The 22,034-nt window shown below is 48.8% G+C and overlaps 1 protein-coding gene across 1 annotated transcript in view; it reads left to right on the top strand.

The window, feature by feature from the left end:
* Arl6ip1 (ADP ribosylation factor like GTPase 6 interacting protein 1) overlaps positions 1-15,978 on the top strand; it is a 32,568-nt gene extending 16,590 nt beyond the window's left edge. Inside the window, exon 7 of the transcript XR_006146296.1 lies at positions 15,950-15,978. The gene's annotated coding sequence lies outside the window, so the exon portion shown is untranslated. The remainder of the gene's footprint in view (positions 1-15,949) is intronic.
* Positions 15,979-22,034: the final 6,056 nt, after the last annotated feature.

Raw genomic sequence — 22,034 nt, 5'->3', positions numbered from 1 at the left:
AGCCAGTGGTTTGCACTGTTCTCTGAAGAGTTCTTGAGCAGGCCTGGGGGAAGTGTCTGGCCCAGGATGATAGAGTGGGTTGGGGTTCAGGTTTGAGTTCCTCTTCTTCCTCGGAAGGACTGGTGTAGCCAGCACTACATGGAGTAGTGCTGCAGATACTCTTCAGTACACACCCTGTCTTGAAGCGCAGGTGGTTACACCACCCACCACTTCTCCTGTAGATGGGGTCCTGTCATCTGTTGCAGGCAGGATGTGGCTCCTCACCTTCTGCCCAGTTTCTGGGCAGGGCTGACCCTCAGCCTCCTGCCATGGAATGATTTCTTTGCACCTTGAGCAGTTAGAGGTTCTCTGGGTAAAAGGCATTTTATTTTGCCACAAATGCTGAGATTTTGCATGTAATAGAGGATTTTAGTGTTTGAAATTGTATATCTGCGCAGCCTGACATGTTGCAGGCTAGACTTGTGGGTGTGGGTCCATGGAGAGAAGGGGTTCACATTATCTCCCCTGTCCCGGGATGGATGTTTGCGGGTTCAGAAGAATTTCTGGGGATAAACTGATTGCAAGTTCTGAGGAACCTGTTGTGAATGAGGTTCAGGGATTTGTTTAGGCAAAATTTCTGGTTTCTGCTGCTGGTGCCTTTTATTTTTACTGCAAGCTTTCCTCCCAAAGACCAGGGCTCTAGCTGGCTCAGTGACTTGTGTGACGGGCTCACCTGATCCCCCAGTGGTCAGAACTGTGGTAATGAGATCTCAGGCCTCACATAGCCCTCTTCCCTGAGTCTCAGCCGTGGTGGGAGCCAGTCCTGTAATTCCAAATGGAAATTGCAAGGCTCACTAAACAATCGTAATGGGAAAGTGCTGTGGGGATTTGCTAAGCTGTCGGTTTTGGTGACAGGTTTGGGAAACTGCTGAGTCCCAGGAAGACCAGCTCTCACAACCAGACATGGTGGCACACCTCTGTAATCTCCGCATGCTGAAGCAGGAGGTCACCCTCAAAAGAACAGCTTGAGTTTCAAGTCAACCCTGTTTTCCACCAAAACCTGCTGCTTGCAACTTAACGATGTAGATAAACAAGTAGGCTTTTATTATCCTAGATTGTGTAGTTTATGTAGGTAAACAAGTAGGCTTTTATTATCCTAGATTGTGTAGTTTTCAGCCTCCTGTAATCCCAGCATTGAATTTAAGAGAACACAAATGTGATCTCAGCCAGGTGCCAGTGGTTCAGTGGTGTAACCCTAGCAGCCCAGGAGGCTGAGATCTGAGGGTTGCGGTTCAAAGCCAACTGGGGTAGGAAAGTGAGCGAAAAACCAGAAGTGGCTCTGACTTAAGTGGAAGAGTAGTAGTACCCTTCCTTGAGAAACGGCACCCAGACTGAGTTGAAGCCCCTGGCTTGTACAAGTGATCTCATCTGTGGCAATAAGGCCATTACATGCTGTCAGTCACAGAAGAGGTGGTTTCAGTGAGCATTGGTGAGCTGCTGGGGGGGGGCCCGGCTCCCTCCTTGCGTAGGCAAGCCCTTTGCCTCTTGGTGCTCCCCTGCTTTCGCCTTCGCAGTCTGCAGCCAGTGAGTGCTCCAAGGATCTGGGGGTTCATTCTCAGGGGACTGCACGGAACACTTGGCGGTCCCATCCCTTCTGCCAGTCTGCTGGTGAGAAAATGAGTCTCCTGCAGGGAGAATGGACTGATTTGCATTTTCTACTTATTTGGCTCCTGGCTAAATGGAATTTTCATTACTTAATACCTGGCTTTCTCCTTGAAGATGAAAGTAAGTTTCACACTCGATTATTGAGCAAATTCCATAGCCAAATAATCCTTTTATCGTTCCGAGTGGGATTTTCCTGGTGGAGGTTGTCTGGGTTCTCTTGAGCTCATGCTTCCCATCCTTGAAGTGGCAGTTTGGAAGACTGGTACAAGTCACTGGTGAATTCAGTTGCTTTTAGGCATTACTGCTATTTGAACTCAAGGTCTTGTGTTTCCTAGACAGATGATTTGCCACTTGAGCCAACATGACTAGTCATTTTTCTTTTTCCCTTTCCCCCTTTCCCCCTTGCATGCACGTGACAATCACCTATACAAAATTAAGCACTCAGCACGTGCCCATCACCCATGTCTCCAAATACCTTAGGAGAGTGCCCGCATCCCTGGGAAGCCTGGGAGGAGATGGGCACACTGGAGTGGGCTGAGCAGTTCTGGCAAAGAACTGGTAGAAGCCAGCAGTAGTGCAGGGTTGAATTCAGGTTGGGGGCTCACTGATGCCAGGATTACCCCCCCCCCTTTTTTTTTTGGTGGTGATGGGGCTTGAACTCGGCCTGGGCGCTGTCCCTCAGCTTTTCAGCTTAAGGCTAGTGCTCTACCACTTGAGAGCCACAGTGCTACTTCTGATTTTCTGTGTGGTTTATTGGAGATAAGAGTCTCATGGACTTTCCTGCCCGGGCTGGCTTTGAACCTTGATCCTCCTGATCTTGGCCTCCTGAGTAGGATTATAGGCGTGATCCACCAGTGCCCGGCTCAGGATTCCCTTCCATTTCCGTGTATTTTATGATGCACCCAGCCAGGTCAGGCCAACGTTAATCTCCAGTTGTGTGGACTGTCCAGTGTGGAATGCCCAGGTTTGGCAATTCTGAGAAACATCCCTGGTGCTGAGTGGACAAGGGTCTCTGACCCACAGGTTGCTTCCCATGGCCTATGCTATTGGATTGGCCCATTCCTCATGACCTTCCACAGTGATGAAAAAAGATGAAACTAGGAGTGGTAGTGCATTCCTGTAATTCCGGAGTGTCTAAGGCCAGTGAGGCTACATAGGTGAGTCTCAAAAGCAAGAACAATGAAAGTGATGGAAGCTAACATAGATGAGCTTGGGAACATTTCCCAGAGGTCACATGCAGTAGGATCCCATTCATGGTTCATATCTGTAGAACATGAAGTGTTCTTGCTGCCTGTGGATTGAGGGATGGGGTTAGGAGAGACTGCTAGCAGTATGGAGATGGTTATTTTTTTATTTAGTGATACTGGATCTCAAGCCTGCTAGGCAGCTGCTCTACTGCTCAAACCACACCTCCAGCACTTTTTGCTGTATTTTGATAGACTTTTTGGTCAGGCTGACCTGGACTACAATCACATTTACATTTCCTAAGTGGCTAGGATTACAGGCAGGAACCCATGGAGTCTAGCTGATGAGTCTGTGGGAATGTTTTACCTGACTGGCTTTGAATCAGTACCCTTCTCATGGATACTTCCTGAGTAGCTGAAATACAAGTGTGATCACTGAAGCCTGTCTGGAATTTCTTTTTGTGGTAAAGATGCAGTAAGTCAGTTGTAGCTGTGTAACTTGGTTCAGTTGAGGTTAATGAGTTGTACAGTTTCAAGAGGACATTTGCATGGCATGTAACTTTGCCTTTGTGTGTGTGTATGTGTGTGTGAAAATACTGTACAGAGGGGTTACAATACATGAGCAAGGTAATGAGTACATTTCTTATCAAGCATTGTTGCCTCCTTTGTTTCCTCTTCCCATCCCTTCCCATCTTCCCATCTCCCCCCCCCCCCCAAACACACCAAAGTTGTAACGTTTGTTTTTCAATATAACGTCTTGTACATCTCATTGCAATGGGTCCACCTGTATCCCTATTTAAACAATTTGTTTTTTTTCCTTCCACTCCACAAATTATACCAACATCAAATACAGTAAAAACGAGTTATACCATGGGGGACATACAAAGCAACAAAGAAATCATTATAAATATGTTAGAAACAATAGCAAAAAAGAAAAACACGAGTCATTATCTTGGGGTTCATTTTGCCTAACATCTGACCATTTCTGCTTGTCTCAGACATACACTAGTAATTATAAGTAAGGGAAACAATGGGACCTATGTTTCTTTGGGCCTTTTGCCTGTTTTTTTTAAAAAAAGGTACAGTTGGTTTAATACCATTTTTCATTATTGTGATAACAGTAAAGATCTACCCTCTTCCTGAAATTGTAAGTGAGCAGCACAGTAGTTTTAATGTTGTGTTTAATGTTAGCGTTGAACTTGGGACCTCACAGGTGCTAAGCAAGGTGCTGGACTACCGAGTCATGCCCTGATCACTGTTAATTGTGAGTGGACTGTTTGGGCGGTCTCTAAGACAGGACTGAAACATCCTCTGTCCTGGAGGAAGCATTGATCTATTTTGGCTTCTGTTTTGAAAGCTTCAGTCCCTTGCTGTGGAAGGTGTGGCGAAACAGCAGTTCCATCCTGGTGGCCAGGAAGGGAGGGAGAGGAAGAGAGGAGACGGGAGCGTATGTGTATGCTAGTGATCTTTTTTTCCATCGGGGCTCCAGCCTTTGGATAGTGCCCCTCCATATCTAAGGGGAGTCTCCTTCAAACACCCTGAAGTCCACCTTCATGCAGTCAAGTTGCCAGTGACCAGTGACCTGCAAACCCAAACCATAACCCCTCCAGTACGAATGGCTCTTCCCTAAGAGACAGCAAGTGTGAAGAGGGTGGGGGTTAACTGCAACTCTGCACCCAGCCCTTATGGAAACCAGGGAGCTCCTCAAAAAATCAGATCCTCTACAACCCAGCAGACCCAAAGGCAACGTGTTGATGAGAGCCTTGTGTTGCCGCAGCACGACTCAGAAGGGCTGATGAATGCAGTGGACCTAAAGGTCCATCAGTCGCTGAATGGACAAAAGAACTAAGCGATGTGCTGACACGATGCACTCAAAACAAGGAAAGTCTAGTTGGGTGCTGGTGGCTCACCCTGTAATCCTAACTACTCAGAAGGCTGAGATCTGAGGATTGTGGTTTGAAGCCAGCCCAGGCAGGGAAGTCTGTGAGCTGCTCAGAGGTCCAATTAAAGAAAGCCAGAGATAGAGGCGTGGCCCAAGGTGAGTGATGGCCTTGAACACAAAAGCTCAACGACAGTCTTCAGGCCCTGAGTTTAAGCCCTAAGACTGACACACACGTGTGCATGCGCATGCACACACATGCGCACACACAACATGGGAGAACCTGGAGATGAAATGGCCCAGGCACAGACAAGACACACCTGGCATGGGCCTGGGGCGGGCGAGGGTTAACTGAGGTCATCTTATACTCAGTGGTTCCGTGGCTCCGTGGTTCCATGGCTCCGTGGTTCTGTGGCTCCATGGTTTCTTTGACTCTGTGTGTGTTTGGTGCTGTGAGCTGCCAGTTACTCATCTTTGGGACAGAAAAGCGTTGGATACGTACACGGGACTTGAAACCGGAAAGCTTTGACTCAGCCTGGTCCAGCCACAGGCTAGCTTGTGTGTAGAGGGGCCCGCTGGCTCCCCCATCCCTGCCACACCATCACCCCACTTTGTTGGACCAAAGACACGGAAGCTGGAGCAGAGATACCCAGAGAGAAGGCTGAGTTGGCAGAGGCTTTGGTGAAGGGCACCGGGGAAGATAGGGGCCAAGTTGGGAGAACTTGAGTGGCAGTGACTCAGCAGAAACCTGAGTGATGGAGCCGTGACTCAGCAGAAACCTGAGTGATGGAGCCGTGACTCAGCGGAAACCTGAGTGATGGAGCCGTGACTCAGCAGAAACGTAAGCTGGAGGAATGTGTCAGGAGCCCGAGTCAGCAGGAGCCTGAGTGACAGGAGCTGTGTCTCAGCGGAAGCCAGAGGCGAGGTGGAGCCGGTAGGGTGCTCAGTCACCTTCCTCAGGTGGGCACGGTGGCGGCCATCAGGACTAGAGCACCCTGGGGTGGTTCAGGCCTCACTGCGTGTGAGGAAGCCCAGCTGGAAGGGTGTTTTCATCCATTCCTGGGCTCCAGCACGGGTGGAAGGTGTTGCCCATCCCTGGCAAGAACAGCCAGAGGAAGCAAATTGATTTTGACATCCATAGTTCTGAGGGGGAGATGGGCACCAGACAGTGCCCAGCTATAAGAAGGACCCCACCAGCTATGAAAAGGACACCCCTCAACTGCTTAATACAACCCTCCTCAATCGGCTGCTTGGCATCAGGGCTGGTCTTACATCTGGAGATTGAAGTGGGGCCTTGCTTGTTAGGCAGGCCTGCAACACTTGAGCCCTGCTTTCAGATAGGGCTTTGAGCTTTGAGCCAGGCTGGCCCGGGACTGCGATCCTCCTGTCTCTCTGCTCCTGTGTAGCTGGGGTTACAGTTATGCACCACCATACTCAGCACACTCAGCCTTGTGACAAGTCCCTTGTCTTGTTTAGCTGACTTCTCAAACACAGTCCACCTTTCTGCCTCAACTGGCCTGTTGTGCAGCGTCACCGTAGAATACTGACAAGCTTGAAGGAGAATGGAGCGACAGATGAGGCTCCAATAAGGATCGGGTTGGGCGAGGAGAACCCCTAACTCCTGTATGGAAACTCCTGCTTCTTGATGACTCCCGCTCTTCCTGGCTCTGCCAAGTGACCACGCTGTGCTTCCTTAATAGCGCCTGGTTGTGCACCTTAATTGGCCTGGTGATTTCTTCCTTTGAAAGGGTTCAGACCAGCTCCCAATGCCTTAGGTGAACCTGTTGTAGACTTGAGAGCCCCTTGTTGCAGTACCAGAATGTATCCTCTAGATGGCAGCACAGGACAGCAAATATTCTAGACTATCGCCTGTCCAGAGCTCAAGGTTGGACCAAAGGGCTTGGGAGACGCGGGTCTAGAGCATTGACTAGCCATGTGCGAGAAGCAGATGCTGGCGGGGAATGCATGTGTGTGGAGAGGCAAGCATGCCATTGGCCTCGAGGTCTAGAGGACAGGCATAGTTGTATAATCAGTCCATCTATATCCACCTACCCATTACCCACATGTCAGCCCAGACAGCCATTCATCCATCCATTCATTCATCCATCGTGCATCCACTTGCCCATCCATCTATCCATTCATCCATCCATCATTAACCCATCTATCCACTCATTTATCACCATTCACCCACCTACCTACCCATCTATCCATCCATCCATCATCTGTTCATCATCCACTCATACCATTCATCCATCTACCTGTCATACTATCCATTCATCCATTCATGCATCCTTTTGTCTACCACCATCCATCCATTTTCTCATCCATCCAAACAAATTTTCTTTTAAAAATGTTTTTCTTTTATTGTAAAAATACTGTACAGAGGGGTTACAGTTACATGAGTAAGGTAATGAGTACATTTCCTATCAGGCATTGTTACCTCCTCCTTTGTTTTTCCCCTACCATCGCTTCCCTCCCTGCCTCCTCAACTCCTCCCCGCCCCCAGCAAATTCTTGAGCACTGCTGTACCCATGCCGATATACACGCGCATATACAAGCGCACCCACGTTGGCAACACTGATATAGATCCCAAAGATCATGTATGCATAATAACTGGTATTTTTTTTATTATTGGGAGTTTGTGTATATAGCTCAGGCTACCTTCAAACTCATGATCCTCCTGCTTCAGTCTCTGAGGTGCTGGGATTACAGCATGCACTACTACTCCCAGCTTTGATACTGCCTTTTACTGAGTGTCGTTTGCTCTTCTCCCTCTGACCAATGGTAGAGACTGCCGGGCCTGTGTGTGGAGCGCCTTGCTAAGATCTGGCTTCCCGTCTGACTGCTCTCTGCTTCTTCCCTTCCTCACACGAACCTGAGAGTCATCTAGGCTTTGAGATCTCATGAATATTCCAAGCTGCTCCTCAGCCTTTCCACCCTGCTCCTGAGAGAGAACTAAGTTGCTCTTGGATTTCTCACTTCTTCTACTTCTGGGGCCCTGTTACCCCGGGCCATGCTTGTGACCTGCAGCATATCACATTCTGTGATTTTTTTTTTTTTGTCAGTCGTGGGGCTTGAACTCTGGGTCTGGGCGCTGTCCCTCAGCTCTTCAGCTGAAGGCGAGCGCTCTACCACTTGAGCTACAGCGCCACTTCCGGTTTTCTGGTGGTTTATTGGAGATAGGAGTCTCACGGTCTCTCCTGCCCGGGCTGGCTTTGAACCGAGATCCTCAGATCTCAGCCTCCTGAGTAGCTAGGATTACAGGCGTGAGCCACCAGCGCCCGGCTCATTCTGTGATTTTTTAACATTAAACTTTTTTTTTTTTTTTTGCAGTGACGATGTAAACTGATTTCAATCTTTTTCATTTTTTGGTTAGCTTATATATTAATTGTACAAAGGGCTTTCGCTGTGATACTTCCAAAGCAAATCTGATTTGATCAGCTTTACCTGTTTATTACTCTCTTGTTTTCCTCCTCCCAGTTAAAAAATTTTTAGTGGGGTTTAATTATTCCAGTTTTCATATGGACCTGTGAAGTACTTGGAACATTTTTGTCCCCCCTTGATCGTTTATTTTTAATCTTTTTGGAAGTACTGGGTTTTGAAGTTCCTAGGTAGGCATTCCGTCACTTGAGCCAGGTTCCCAGCCCTAAATTATTAGTATTAATTTTTTCCTAGTCCTGGGGCTCAAACTCAGGGCATGGATGCTGTCCCTGAGCTTCTTTTGCTCAAGGCTAGCACTGTACCACTTGAGCCACAGCACCACTTCTAACTTTTTGGCGGTTAATTGGAGATAAGAGTCTCACAGACAGTTGTGCCCTGGCTGGCTTTGAATTGCAATCCTCAGATCTCAGCCTCTCGAGTCGCTAAAATTACAGGCGTGAGCCACCTGCACCCAGCTTAATATTATTTTTTTAACAGCATTAACAACCACAAAAAAAATGACTGGGGGATTTTCAAAGCAGACATGCACGGCTGTGTCCCACTGTTCTGGGGTACACACTGGACTAAGAGGATACACACCGCCTGGCCTAGTATCCTGTGTGGCTAACTCAGCTGGCCACCCCCTTGCAGAGTGCTCTGCGTGACGGAGGCTGGGGATACGGCCTTCAGTTGCGGCACCAACAGTCCCCAAGTAGCCATGGAGTCCTTAGGAGGCAGTATGGTGCAGCTGAAAGGCTCCAGTCTCCAGTAAACAACCCAGACTCTCGTTTCCAACCAGCCTCCTCCTTGCAGCCCCTCCTCCCTCCTCTCCTCCCCCCATATCAGACCCCATGCTACCCCAGGCTGCCCACACTTGAAAGAAAGCTCTGATTGGTGTGGGAACTGGGGCCTGAACTCAGGGCCTGGGCACTGTCCTTGAGCTTTTATGCTCTAGGCTGGTACTCTACCACTTGAGCCACATCTCCATTTCTGGCCTTTTAAAATTTTTTGGTGGTAAATTGGAGGTGAGTCTCTCGGACTTTTCCCTCCTGGGCTGGCTTTGAACCTTGATCCTTAGATCTCAGTCTCCTGACTGGCTACAGTCTCCTGACAGGACTACAGGTGTGAGCCACTGGTACCTGGTATGACTCAATTGATTTTTTTGAAAGAACTCAGGAAAATCCACCTGCTTCCCATCTGGATAGCACACAGAAAGGGGTGGGGACAGGCAGCCCCCCAAGGAGGAATGCAATTAGCTAAGCCCACAAGGAAAGGTTTAGCCCAAACAATGATCAGAGGAATGCACATTTGACCAACACCCCTCCGCAATCTCACCCACGAGCTTACCCGCAAAGACTTCCAGAATGAATGAGAAGCCTGGCTCTGGCCAGGGCCCAGTAAAGTGGATGTACAAACCCCGGCCTTGGGAGCCAGAAGTCAGACCCTCTGGAAAATAACCTGACTGAATTTCCACGCATCCACCATGGGCATTCTCCTTGGCCCAAGAAATCCATTTCTGGCAATGGAGTCCGGAGAAGAAACTCATCTGGAGCCAGCTGCCGGCAAAGGCGGCCGACAGGAGAAAGGAGGGAGCCTGGAGCTAGGCTCACCAGGCCACGGGCAGCGGGCAGCGCGGGGCATGTGTGTCAAGAAGGTGAGGGGGTAGGGTGTACATGCGCAGCGCTGGGCCAGAGGCCAGGGGAAAAAGGCAAAATGAGGACAGAGTATTTGCCCCTCGTGGGCAGGAATGCATGAAGGTGCTAAATGGTGAAGAGCAAGGCAGGGTGTCAGGGTCCGACCCCCCCTCCCTCCCTCCCTCCCTCCCTCCTCCTTCTTTCCTTCCTTCCCTCCTTCCCTTCCTTTTCCTTTTCCTCCCTTCCTCCTTCCTCTTCCCTCCTTCCCTTTGTTCCTTCTTCATCTCATTCTTCCCTCCTTTGCTCCCTCTCTCCCTCCCTTCTTCCCTCCCTCCCTCCTTCCTCTCTCTCCCTCCCTTCCTTCCTTCCGTCCTTCCCTCCCTCCCTCCTTTTCTTCCCTTCCCCCTTCCTCTTTTCCCTCCTTCCCTTTCTTCCTCCTTCATCTAATTCCTCCGTCTCTCCTTCCTTTTTCCTCCCTCCCTCCCTCCCTCCTTCCTTTCTTCCTTCTTTCCTTCCTTCCTTCCTCCCTCCCTCTCTTCCTTCTTTTCCTCCCTCCTTCCTCTTTTCCCTCCTTCCCTTTCTTCCTCTTTCATGTCATTCTCCTCTTTCCCTTCCTCTCTCCTTCCTTCCCTTCCTCCTCCCTCCTTCCTCTTTCCCCACCTTCTTTCTTCCCTTCCTACTTCCCTCCTTTCCTTCCTCCCTCCCTCCCTTCTTCCTTTTCCCTCCTTCCCTCCCTCCCCCTCTCCCTCTCTTTCTTCCTCCTTCATTTCCTTCCTTCCTCTCCCTCCCTGCCTCCTTCCCTTCTTCCCTCCCTTTCTTCCTGCCCTCCTTGGGCTTGGAGCAGGGCTCTGTGGTAGAGTGACTGCTGGGTACATTTGAGGTCCTGGGTTCCATCTCTGGCACTGCGATGCAACAGCCGACGGTCTTGTTTGGGAGGTATTTTGAGCTGACCCTGCTGGTTCCATTTTGCTGCCTGATGACCGCAGTTCCACCTGGGGAATCTGGACACACCTCTGACAGGCTTCTCCCCTAGCCTGCTTTGATCAGAGAAAGAGCAGACCCGGAGCCCTGCCATGTCCAGAACGGAATGCTAGCTGAGATTTAATTTTTAAGGAGGTCTTTATTATATTTTGTTCAATGGTTGCTTGTAGTTTATAACACAATATTGGTTTTCCATTTATAAAAGTGTTGTAAAGCTTCTGATATCAATAAATGCATTTAATTTTTTTTTTTTTTTTACAAGTGAGTTGCTTCTTAATAGGTCTGGAGGATAAACAATAGCCAGGAGAAAAGCAGATGTAGTACAACTAGAAGTGTCCCGAGGGGCTGTGGATGGGGAGATGTAGATCTCCCAGCCTAAAAGCAGGGGCCGGCAGCTCACATGCACATCTGCATGCAGGGTTAGTCTCTCCCCGCCTCCCACCACATTTGAGTTCCCAGTGTCACAGGTACGAAGTTGTGGTTATTGTTTTCCTGATCATGGCCCTGTCCCTGAGCGCTTCAGTTCAAGGCGAGCGCTCTACCACTTGAGCTACAGCGCCACTTCTGGTTTTCTGGTGGTTCATTGGAGATAAGAGCCTCACAGACTTTCCTGCCTGGGCTGGCTTTGAACCTCGATCCTCAGACCTCAGCCTTCTGAGTAGCTAGGATTATAGGCGTGAGCTATTGGCGCCTGGCTTCAAAGTTTTAATGTATACGAATTTCTCATACAAAGTTCTGAGTGTCGCAATTACTGACATTCAGGCTGCCCGCAAGTCAGAAAGTTAACTTAATTAAAAGCAAGACAAAAACTATGGGGCTGACTTTCCTCCTCCCCCAACTCATTTGTGGTAGATTTGGTCCAACAATGACTCTGGCCGGCAGGTTCTTGGTTCTGTGGGTAGCTGCGGTGCTCACTTATATTAGAGGGTGTAATTGGGGTAGCAGGAGTTGGGCTGGATTCTTGCCTCCCAGTTGCCATCCATGGGATCTTGTCAAGGAATGCCAAAAAAAAAAAAAAAAAACAACTCCATGACTCAATTTCCCTATTAGTGAATGGCGAGTGTTACCATTTTTTGGGGGGTGGGGGGCTCACTGTATCTCTTGGCTCTGAGAACCAACACCTGAACTATAGGAGGGCTGGAGAAGTGTGGGCATTATTATAGGTGAGGGAGAGAAGGAGTCTGGGCCAGCAAAGGCCCTTCTGGCTTTCCTTCTTTATTTTATTTCCTGTAAGCTTGAAACTTAATGATCGGTATAACACCCAAACAGAAATCAAGTTTCTCTTGCCCTGGTGATATAATCACATATAATAATGCCACTTACATAAGCTTTCTACGTCCTTGTTAAATCCACCCACACTCTGCTCCATTTCCTGCTGGTAAAGAATTTTTCTTCCAGAGGGAAAAAGACACCCCACGTTAGATTAATTATTACTTTAAAGCAGAGACCATAGGCAAGCAGGAAAAAGGAGGCTGGGGAGGACTCTTGATTGGCAGGGTAAAGTCTGCAGATGGGCGCCAGGAGTCAGGCTCGGAGCCCTCGGGCAGCAGAGACCAGCCACGTCCCTCACTCCCCTAGGCTGCATGGGCTCAGCCCACACTCCAGAGGATAGCATCCCAGGAGCCTGTTATCTAGTGGGCCTGTGTTTCATGGTAGGGGTGGGAAGGCAAGAAGCAGAGAGGGTGGAGGGGGAATGGAGTGGATGGATGTATGAGCTCTCAGCTTAGGGACCTACAGTATGAGTGGTAAAACAAAAAGAGGAAATTAGATACACATGCAATTCTGCCATCTGCTGGGTGCCAGGCACTGCCAGGTGTTGGCAACGTCAAGTGATTATTGGGGTCCCCAGCTCCGGAGTCTCAGAGTTCTGTAGGGGATAGAGTCATGGCAGGTAATAAGAGAAGTTCCACCACTGCCGCTGACCACTGTGTGCTGGAGGTTTGCTAACTACTTCCTATGAATTTCCTTCTGTGATCTTTTCTTTTCTTTTTATCATTTTTAAAAAAACTTATTGTAAAGGTGATGTACAGAGGGGTTATAGTTACAGAAGTCAGGCATTGAGTCTATTTCTTTTTGAACAGTGTCACCTCTACCCTCGTTTTCTCCCATTTTTCCCCCCTCTTGGCATCCAACCCCCCATGGTATAGTTCATTTCCAACATAGTGTCTAGTGAGAATCACTGGCTGCATAGTTCACACATTTTCCCACCATTTCTGTGCTTCCCATTCCCACCTCAAACCAGATAAATTTACATACAAGACAAAAGGTACAGAAATTAAAAAAGCAACAAAATGGGGGAAACAGAAAAAAAACCCACACAAAGTAAAATTTAAAAAAAAAAACCAACTCTTGTTTCCATTTCTTGGAATTCATCTCGACAAGCATCATTTTTTTTTTTTATTGTGAAAATACCATACAGAGGGGTTACAATTACATGGGCAAGATAATGAGTACATTTCTTATCAAGTATTGTTGCCTCCTCCTTTGTTTCCCCATTCCATCCCTTCCCCTCTCCACCTCCCACCCCCTACCCCCTCACCAAAGTTGTAAAGTTTGTTTTTTGACATAAGGTCTTGTACATCTCATTGTTGTAATGGGTCCACCTGTATCCCTATTTAAACAGTTTGTTTTTTTCCCTTCCCCTCCACAAATTATACCAACATGAAATACAATGAAAGCAGGGGTTTTACCATGGGGGAGGGACATACAGAGAAATCATCTTATAAATGTGTTGGAAACAATTGCAAGAAAGAAAAAACCATTTGAATCCTTATCTTGGGGTTCATTTCGCCTAACATCAACTTGTCTGACAGTTTCTGTTTGTCTCAGACATATACTAGTTATTGCAAATAAGGGAAACCATGGGACCTATATTTCTTTGGGTCTGGCTTACTTCACTTAATATAATTTTGTCCATGTCTTTCCATTTCCTAACAAATGAGGCAATGTCATTCTTTCTGATGGAGGCATAGACTTCCATTGTGTATCTATAACACATTTTCTTGATCCATTCATCTACTGAGGGGCATCTGGGATGGTTGAATATCTTAGCTATGGTAAACAATGCTGCAATAAACGACAAGCATCATTTTATATGATCATATGCACAAAGCTATTGAGCCCTTGTGATCCTCTCCTAAGCGAAGTAAGCCAGACCCAAAGAAACATAGGTTGCATGGCTTCCCTCATCTGTACTAATTAGAATGTGCCTATAAATCTACAAGTAAACCCAATGTATAGTTTAAGGAAAACCAACAAAAAATTACACTTGGACATGATGAAATAAGCAGGACTCTAAACATTTACACAATGAGACCAAAGGAGGATATCCTGTGATCTTCATAACCATCCTTGGAGAGAGTAAGACCAGCATCAGCTTTACTTTTCTGAGAAAACTGAGGTTCAGAGTAATTGAACACCTCATCCAAGGTTAAGAAGTTGGTAAATGACGAGAACCAAACTCAAACTATTTAAATAGTGGTTATGAGGATAAAAGATGATAGGTCATGTTGTCCCCAGTGCTGGCCACAAGGTGGTGCTGTCAATAGTCAACCTGTGGTAGCTTGGTTGCTGACATCTCTTCTACAATCTGTACTGCCGGGCTGGGAGTTTGGGTAAACTATATGTGGTTTTTCTATTGCTCTGCCAGCTGGCTTCCTTTTTCTGGGGGCACGGTGTGGGGGCAGGTTAGGAGGACCATTTGGAGATCAGACAGTGGGAAAGGAGGGAAGTTCTGTAGCTGTTGTGTGGAGCAAAGTTGGGGTGAGTCCAAATTCCTTTGTGTGATGATGGCTTGGTGGAGTGAAACCTAGTCTGGACTGCAACTGCATTTCCAACAGTATGGTACTTACTAGTCAGGGCCATGTGGGCTCCAGCCACGGTCATCAGAAACTCTGTTATCATTCCTTCTTCTTTCCTACCCACCTCCAAACCCTTCTAACCAGTTCCTTTGTCTGATAGCCTAGAGCAGTTTGTGCTCTGCTGGTACCATTGCTTCTAAAACATGAGCTTAGACTATCACTGGACTTAGAATGAAAGATGACAAGTTGTCCACTTCTATGGGGGAGAAAGACACTGGCCAACCTCATATCTACAAGGCCAGGAGGGCACTCAAATTGCATTTATTATCATTAACTGTGTCACGATACATTGGAAATAGTCTAGTCAATGCTTGGATGTCTGGTGCAATGATGCTAAGACATCCCTTGGGACATCTGCTTTTTGAATTTGTCCTAAAGATGGAGTGACACGAACCAGTGATACACTATGCTTACTTGGTTAGTGGCCCTAGATGAACAGGCCAGGAAGTGCTCAGGGATACTGACCATAAAATGATCTTCTTGCACAGTGCCCCTCCATTCTGTTTGCTTTGCTCCAGAATACAGAACTTAGGTGAACCGCTTGGGTGCCAGGGTATTTAAAAACACCATGAGGAGGGTGATTAGGAGCAGAGGAGGAGGTACCCGGCACAGATGCTGAGGTGTCTCCACAGGCCTGCCACAGCCCCAGGTCTCTGCTGATGATTTTCAGCAACACTTTCAGTCTCTGTGGGGAACTCCTCTCCGTGTGATACAGTCAGGTTAGCAGGTGGCTGTGGAAACAAAGCTCCACAATGGGTTTTCCAGCCAAGTTTGCTTCATACCAGCAAGAAGCCTATATCTGGTTTTATTCAGCCTTGCTTGGAGATGAAGGAAAAAAGAGTTGAGTCACCCGCTGAGGAGGAAACGAGGCCATTATTGCCCAAAGGAGGCATCTGTCCTAGATTTGAGGGATGCTCGTTGTCCTGGGAGGTTTTCTCTTGGATCTCAGAGGGACGGCCACTGGCATCATTCACGCCTCGGTACCTAGGAAGGCAAGAAGTATGCCATGGAGCTTGACACCCAGGATCTGAACCCATAAGCTTGTAGAACTGTAGTCTCCACCTTTCCCATCTCCCCACTAGCAAAGTCTTGCTTCCTGTAGGCCGTTCTCCTGTCACTTCTGCTGGTCTTTGACCGACCCCAGGATGGAGGATCAGTTGTACAAGAGCCTCTGTGATGGGGCTTCTCCAAAGGGTGATGGGGTGAGGAGCGTGGGCCCAGTGTGGAAGTGTGGAGGGAGCAGGACCTTTAAGAGGGGGAGCTTTGTGTGTGGGGGGTGATTTGTTCCCCAAGCTCCATTCCCATGAATGGCCCCTAGGAGTGGGTCAGGACTCCAGGCTGGATTAGGTGTGTGTGTGTGTGTGTGTGTGTGTGTGTGTGTGTGTGTGTGTGTGTTGGTTCTGAGGCTTGAACTCAGGCCCAAGAGTCACCACTCTCCAGGGAAAGATGCTTTGGTCACCCGAGGGAGTTTGGAGGGATTGCGAGCTCTGGGGCTGGAGTGAGATGCTCAGATGAAGTATTTGAGTGAAATATTTTCCTGGCATGCTGCGAGCTCAGGAAATGATAAGGGTTTCAGTAGTTTGCTGCTAAGAACTGAGGGCAAAGACCAGACTATATGTATTTCTTATTATGAATCACCATGCAGTAGAAAGATACATTATGGCTTTCTTCTCCCTCCTCGATTTCTTTTCATTTCACCCCTTTCCATAGGTAAAAGCTGGACCAGCATCTTAAAGGTTTACTCCACAGCACTGTAGCTTCTTGTCTAAAATCGAGACCTGGCCAGGTCTGAATCCCAGCGGCCAGGTTTGTAGTGACAGGGGTCAATGTCTTACCCATTGTACTTGTTTGTAGCTACCCCGTGCTGCCTCAGTGTGGGCCAGTCTTAGGCAGGGTCTCCAAACAGACTCACTTTCCTGCCTGGAAATAACAAAACCCAACCCATGCAGAGCTGTACAGTTCTAAGTGTAAAGAAAGATACTGAAGTGAACCCAGTTCCAGTCCCAGAACATTATCACGATCAATACTGAAGACAGTGGCCAATAGTAAATGCCTCCTCAGCTGTCCCCTCCCCTTTCCTCCCCTCCCCTCCCCTCCTCTCCCCTCCCCTCCTCTCCTCATTCCTTCCTTTTTTCCCTCCCCTCCTCTCCTATTCCCTTCTTCCCTCCCCTTTCTTCCTCTCCCTGTTGGTGCTGGGAATTAGGCCTTACCACTTGAGCCACAATTCCACTTCTGACTTTTTTGATGGTTCATTGGAGATAAAAATCTCAGGGACGGGCTGGGAAGGTGGCTCAGTGGTAGAGCGCTCGCCTTGCATGCCTGAGGCCCTGGGTTCGATTCCGCAGCACCACATAAGCAAAAAGAAAAAAGCCGGAAGTGGCGCTGTGGCTCAAGTGGTAGAGTGCTAGCCTTGAGCTGAAGAGCTGAGGGACAGTGCCCAGGCCCAGAGTTCAGGCCCCACGACCGGACCAAAAAAAAAAAAAAAAATCTCAGGGACTTTCCTGCCTGGGCTGGCTTTGAACCATGATCCTCGGATCTCAGCCTCCTGAGTAGCTAGGTGTGAGCTAACAGCACCCAGCCCAAAATATCTATATTATCTTTGTCCCAGCGTCTGTGTAAAGGCTTCACAAGATGACATGAAAGCTTTAAAAAAAATTTTTTTGGGGGGGGTCCAGTCATGGGGCCTGAACTCTGGGCCTGGGCGCTGTCCCTCAGCTCTTCAGCTCAAGGCTAGCGCCCTACCACTTGAGCCACAGCGCCACTTCTGGCTTTTTTCTTATGTGGCGCTGAGGAATCGAACCCAGGGCCTCAGGCATGCAAGGCAAGCGCTCTACCACTGAGCCACCTTCCCAGCCCCTAAAAAACTTTTATTATCACATCTAGGACGTGTGCTTTTGAACAAATCATGTTATTGTTGCAGGACTGACAAGGTTTCCCACTTTGGCAGAGATACTAACCACTGACCCATTTAACAGATGGCTGAAGCGTTGAAGTCAATCTGCTGGGATTAAATGTACCAGCTCCAATGGGGGTAGCAGTCAAGGTCTGATCAGGCTGGGCAAAAGCATGAGACCCTATCTGAAAAACAAATTACAAACACATAAACACGCACACACACTTATATACAACATACAAATATATACACTTATAAATACAAATTTTTCCTCCTAGGGAAATAAAAGAGGCATGGGAAAGGACATTTGTCTTTTCTGTTTTTGTTTAGGGATTGCAGCTGCTCCCCAGGGGCTCTGCCAGAGGTCAGGTCTCTCTCCATCTTTTGAGGTTAGGGACAGTAAGTTCCTGGTGCTCCAGGGGCAGTGCACAGATTCCTGCCCAGACATCACTGTGGAGTGTGGTTTGGAGCCCAGTGGGTCACCCCAGCTCATGGCGGGTTGGTGTGAGGGCACATCCAACCAATGGGCCCCGGGGCCCGCAACAATAAACCCTCAGCATCGCCTACTGAGTTAACACAGAAACACAGCGACCATTACTTATAACGGACATGGCGTTGTCAATTATTCTGTTTAATTAAGAACTGCACGTTTCCTATTAAAGAAGAGCTTATCATAGGTTAGTAAATTTATTGGGAACACTTAACTTGAGCTAATTAAGCTGTTTGAACTCAAGGCAAGGGCATCCATTAATAATCAGGCCAAGGAGTGGAGGGCAATTAGCAAAACAGCTGGTCTTTATCTCTCTGATAAAGGCTGGTTCATAGGAATCTTTACAGCTGTTATACACTCTCCCCCCAAAGCAAAAATCTTCAGAAGTGTGCATTCCTAAAGGAGAGAGCTGAACTTCAAAGAACTGGAGGTTGGGGGCTAGCAGGGGTTCTGAGCCCAGAGGTGAAGCCCCCCGGGACTGAGCGCTTTCCTAGCTGTCTCCATTTCTCTGCCGGCCTCTGATCTCCGACCTCAGGAGCAGCAGAGTGCTGACAGTTCCCAGCGCGTCTTCGAGGCCCCATCTTCAGACCACACACCTGCCATTTCCTGAGAGAATAAGTAGGAATGGGGTCTCACGAAGGCTTTTGAACTCAGGGCCTGGCATTTGCTAAGCACAGACGTTACTAGCTGAGCCAACTCTCCAGACCCCTTTTTGTATTGATTCTTTTCAAGATAGTCACTTTATGCCTGGGCTAGCCTAGATTGTGATCCTCCTATTTTTTTCTTCTCTCTCTCTCTCTCTTTCTCCCTCTCTCTCTCTCTCTGTCTCTCTCTCTCTCTCTCTCTCTCTGAAGTCCTGGGGCTTGAACGCAGGGCCTGGGAACCATCCCTGAATTATCTAGCTCAAGACTAACATTCTACTACTTGAGCCATAGACCCACTTCTGGCTTTTTGGTGGTTAATTGGAGATAAGAGTCCCATGGACTTTCCTGCCTGGGCTGGCTTTGAGTCTCAGCTTCCTGTGTAGCTAGGATTGCAGGTGTGACACACTGACTCCCAGATTCAGTGGAAATGGGCACCAGGTGCCCATCACCATAGCCAGCTACTGGTTGAGATGGAGTCTCAACCTCTGGACTTTCATGTCTGGGCTGTCCTTGAACTGTGGTCCTCCAATCTCTGCCTCCAAGTACCTAGGATTGTAGACATGAGCAACCAAACTTGTATTTCTCTCTCTCTCTCTTTCTTTCTTTCTCTCTCTCTTTCTTTCTTTTTCTCTCTTTCTTTCTTTCTCTCTCTCTCTTTCTTTCTTTCTTCCTTCCTTCCCTCCCTCCCTTCCTTCCTCCCACCTCTTTCCCTCTCTTCCTTCCTCCCTCCCTCCCTCCCTCCCTCCATTCCTCCCTCCCTCCCCCCCCTCCCTCCCTTCCTTCCTTCCTTCCTTTTGTGAGTCGTGGGGTTTGAACTCTGGGCCTGGGTACTGTCTCTCGGCTCTTCAGCTCAAGGCAAGTGCTCTACCACTTGAGCCACAGCGCTACTTCTTGTTTCCTGGTGGTTGATTGGAGGTAAGAGTCTCACAGATTTTCCTGCCTGGGCTGGCTTTGAACCATGATTCTCAAATCTCAGCCTCCTGAGTAGCTAGGATTTCAGGCGTGAGCCACTGGCACCTGGCTTTTTCCTTTTCTTTTCTTTTTCTTTGTTTTTTTGAGGCACAGTATCCTTAGGCTGGCTTAGAACTCACACTTCTCTGGCCTCTGCTTCCTGAGGTCTGGGATTACAGGTATCCACCACCATGCCTGGCTAAAGCACTTTGTGTTGATCTGAAGATGGCTTTTTGTAGAAATCCCCAGAGAACTTTCCTCCATTCCCAGCCTGTAACAATCCATCTATGGGAACTTTTACGTAGAAGGTCTAGAATGACCTTTCACTCCAGAAATAAAGTGGTGTGTGTGTGTGTGTGTGTGTGTGTGTGCGCGCGCGCGCGCGCGTGCGTGCGTGCGTGCGTGCGTTTGTTGTGACCACACCTTTGACGTTCACCTTGACACTGGCGGCAGGCCCATGAGGTCCCTGCTGGCTGGAGCTTGCAGCCCGGGGCGGTAGCTGTTGGTCAGCAGTTGACACCTGTCAGGTGGTTCACTGTGGCCGAGCGGGTGGCTGGGCAGTGGACGAGTCTGGAGATGGTTGTCTGCCATCCATAAGGTCATCCTAGGAGGCAGACGAAACTCCCTAGGACCGGGAAAGACAGACAATGGGCAGGCCAGGTGGGCAGGAAAACCAGGAGAACAGGAACTTAGGTTCCTTCTTGAGTTTCTCACGTATTGAACTCCTCCTTTGCTGAGAGCAGTGGTGGGATAATATCTCCAACACTAAGTAATCTCTTCCTGGGGTCACACATCGTGCTGGGCCCGCTGCCCGCTCTTTGGAGCGAACTCTATTTTGATCCACGTTTTATGGATGAGTTGAGCAAGGCCCAGGGAGGTTGAGTGATCACACAGCAAGGCAGGAGCGGAGCCCTAACACCTCCATTGCTCCCCCCAGAGAATGGCTTCGCTATCAGTCAGGGTACAAGTCCTGCCTCAGATTCCTCTCTGAAGTGTGGCTCAAGTGGTAGAGGGCCAGCCTTGAGCGAGAAAAGTTCAGGGACAGTGCCCAGGCCCTGAGTTCAAGCCCCAGTGCAGGCACAAAGGAAAGAAAGGAAGGAAGGAAAGGAAAGAAGGAAGGGAGGAAAGGAAGGAAGGAAGGAAGGAAGGAAGGAAGGAAGGAAGGAAGGAAGGAAGGAAGGAAGGAAGGAAGGAAGGAAAAATACATCCCCATCAGCCCAAGGAACACAGAGCAAGTAAATAAGCCTCTATGGCCTGGGACAGATGGCCCGGACGAAGTCACTGAGCTGTGGCGGGGGAAGAGCTGTGTCCCCACAGAAAAGCAACCGCTCCACAAAGAAGCAGCCCAGGGTCTGGGTGGAGGGGCAGCCACCGAGAGGAGAGGACTGTGGTCCTCCCGTTTCCTAGGGGAGGCCTGGTGCCTGTGCGCCCCATAACTGCCTCGGGAAGCTGGGGCGTCTGGCCTCTCTGGTCTCTGCTGCTTCTGGCCTCTGGCTGGCTCTGCTCTAACTTAATCGTATTGGAAAGTAGTTTGGTCACACGTTTTCAAGCCCGGGCAGTGAGTCACGCACCCCTTAGGTCCTCAGCCGAAAGAGGGGCCGGGGAATGTATTGGGAGAACCCCCAGGAATGTTTTGAGCTCAAATCCAGACTTGAATGACCAGTTCTGGAGACTCCCGGGCAGGAATGTATACTGATAATAATTCTGCGCTGGGCAAGGACCTACTATGTGCCCACCTCTGTGAAGAAGGGAAAGACAGAGATAACTAGGACTCTTGGATTCACCCAAAGGGCAGTGTTGTCCACCCCTGGGCCTTTGCACATGCCCTCTGCATGAATTCCAGTCCTCCAGCCCTTTGCCTGGGCAAATCAGCTCAAGATCATGATGTTTGTGGGGACTGCCTCCTCCAGGGGGGGGGTCTCCTGACTCTCCCCTTCATACTAGTCTGGAGTACTTTTGCACTTCCTTCCCTTCCTTCCTTCCTTCCTTCCTTCCTTCCTTCCTTCCTTCCTTCCTTCCTTCCTTCCTTCCTTCCTTCCTTCCTTCCTTCCTTCCTTCCTTCCTCCCTCCCTCCCTCCCTCCCCCCTTCCCTACCTTCTCCCTTCCCTCCTTCCTTCCTTCCCTTCCTTCCCTTCCCTCCCTCCCTCCCTCCCTCCCTCTCTCTCTTTCTGCCAGAATCTCACCTCCCCAAAGGCAAAGGCAGAGAGATTCTCCAGAAATTGTTAGTAGACAGAACATGGCGGTGTTTCCTGTTTTTCCAGATCAGCTTCAGTCGCATAAGTTCTGGGGTCCCTGAAACACGAAGGGTTACATTCATAACAGCTGCATTTTAATAATTGATCATCTGTTTGCTTAACGCTCAGTTATGGCTTGATATAAGAAGTCTCTGGTGCAAAATATTCTCTGCTAATAGCCCGCATAAAATTGATCAAGTGAGGCTGAGGAGTTTGTTGT

The sequence above is a fragment of the Dipodomys spectabilis genome, unplaced genomic scaffold (assembly GCF_019054845.1).
Source record: "Dipodomys spectabilis isolate Male_0828 unplaced genomic scaffold, ASM1905484v1 ptg000618l, whole genome shotgun sequence".
NCBI classification, from domain to species: domain Eukaryota; kingdom Metazoa; phylum Chordata; class Mammalia; order Rodentia; family Heteromyidae; genus Dipodomys; species Dipodomys spectabilis.
Note: the sequence above shows the minus strand (reverse complement) of the source record. Positions and strands in the feature narration are given on the sequence as shown.